Here is a 2,028-nt window from a genome sequence, read left to right as displayed (position 1 = left end):
TTCTGTAGAATGTTCCATGTGTACTGGGAAAGAATGTGTATTATCCTGTTGTTGGGTTGAAAGCTCTGTACACATCTATGAGGTCAAGCTGGCTGATTGTGTTGTTTAGTTCTTCCATGTATTTCTTGAGTTTATTTCTGTTGGTGCTGTCCTTCCCCCCGCCCCCTCAAAATACTATTCCTTTATTGTTTGCAGGTGTCAAAACAGAGAAGTAACACTAAGTCCTTAATCATGCTCAGTCATCTGCGTGTGCCCGCAGCAGGAATGGGGTTCCGATGTGGAGTGGTCATGACTGGGGGTGGGGTGGGGTGGGGTGTGTTTGTCTCAGGAGCCTTCCTGCCATTCAGAACCAGGCCTGCCCCCTACAAGTGCGTTTTGCTGACACTCTGCTGCTGGGCTTTGGCCTACCCCTGAACTTCACAAGCTGATACCACATTTGTTACTGCACATGCTGGCCCAGTGCAGCGCCAGCCAGTGGTTTTACTTTATTAAACTTTAAAGTGCAAATGGAGGTCCCTGTGTAGATGGGTTAAGGACACAGAGGAGGAGAGTGTCATACATCAGAGCCTCATCTTCACAGAAAGGGCTCACTATTGATTTCCAGGGCATGGTCAGCTCAAATATGGTGATCACATCAGGATGAAGGACCCCGAGCTTCCCGACGCTTTGACCCCAGGCAAAGATCTCAGCACATTGCCTAGGGAAGAAAGAAGAGCCTTCTGAGACTTTAATCACATAGCCACCCTTCTCACCAGGAGTCACATCGAGCAGCTGCATGATTCTGTCCAGCAGCCTGTGGATTATCTCAAAGCCAGAACTCTTGTTGTAAGAAACAGCACAGAGATACCTGTGCTTCCTTGCACCTACATCTCTGCTAGAATCTTTTACTATGATGTCAGATATTTCAAACAATTTCAGAGGAAGGGGTATCTTCCGATTTGCTGCTATGGTCTTTAGGAGGCCAGGAAGAAGGGTAGTGCGTGCCACCAGAAATTCGGCCGTTTTAGGATTACTTATGTGGACTGCTTTTGTTGCAGAGATATCCATACCGTTTATCAGCAATATCTTCTTGGGAACACAGAGCAAAGGTCAGCGCCTCAGTGAATCCGGCTGCTGCCATGTCGTGTCTCAGAAGTTCTGTGAGCTTATTAAGAGAAAATTGATTAGCTATGGTGTATGTTTTCGGAAGACTCATCTGAATGTTGTTATATCCATTAGCAATCGCAGCATCTTCTGTAATATCGCAGGCATGGATAATGTCAGCTCTGTTCAGAGGAATTTCAATCTCTATCTGATTCCTATCACCTATGACTTGTGATTTTAAATACATCCTGGTCAGAAGCTTTGCAAGATTTTCAGAAGTTTCTCTGATACCAACTTTTTTGTAAATGAAATCTGCTTGCATCATCTCCTTTCTGTAAGGCAGTTCTGGAAAGATATGAGATTTCCCATTTGGAAAAATAACTTCAGCTGCTTTAACCCTATATGAATTCTCACAATATTCACTGAACATGGTGACAATGATATCCAGGAAGATTTTTGCCTCAGTAAAGTCACTTCCTGTGCATTCAATAAACACATTTCTAGTCTTCACTGTTATTTGGAATGATTCCCATTGATTATTGGAGGCATTGAGAGGACAACACTGTAGCTGTCAGAGATAATTGAGTACAGAGGTTTATTTTCAATGATATGTGAATAGTGTTTAAGGTGGTTGTCTGTCTTGTACATGGTCATCAGCTCACAGACTATATACTCCTTGGTCTTATTTAAAGGCTTGAATTTGATATCTGAAGGATGCTTCGCTATATATGTAAACGGGCCTGACAAAGTGTCCAAATTATGAGTTCCGATAGCAACTAGAGCTCTTTTTCTGCAGCTATTCTGATGTAACATCTCCTAAAATTCAATGAAACTGTCATAGCAATCTTTGTTGTTGTTGTTGTCAGGTGCCATCGAGTCAGAACCGACTCATAGCGACCCAATGCACAGCAGAACGAAACAATGTCCGATCCTGGGCCAACCTCA

The 2,028-nt window shown here is 43.4% G+C and overlaps 1 pseudogene; it reads right to left on the bottom strand.

Moving 5' to 3' along the window:
* Positions 1 to 495: 495 nt before the first annotated feature.
* The window catches only part of LOC102821807, a 5,011-nt pseudogene continuing 3,478 nt past the window's right edge, over positions 496 to 2,028 (bottom strand).

Source organism: Chrysochloris asiatica, unplaced genomic scaffold (assembly GCF_000296735.1).
Source record: "Chrysochloris asiatica unplaced genomic scaffold, ChrAsi1.0 scaffold02596, whole genome shotgun sequence".
NCBI lineage: Eukaryota > Metazoa > Chordata > Mammalia > Afrosoricida > Chrysochloridae > Chrysochloris > Chrysochloris asiatica.
Note: the sequence above shows the minus strand (reverse complement) of the source record. Positions and strands in the feature narration are given on the sequence as shown.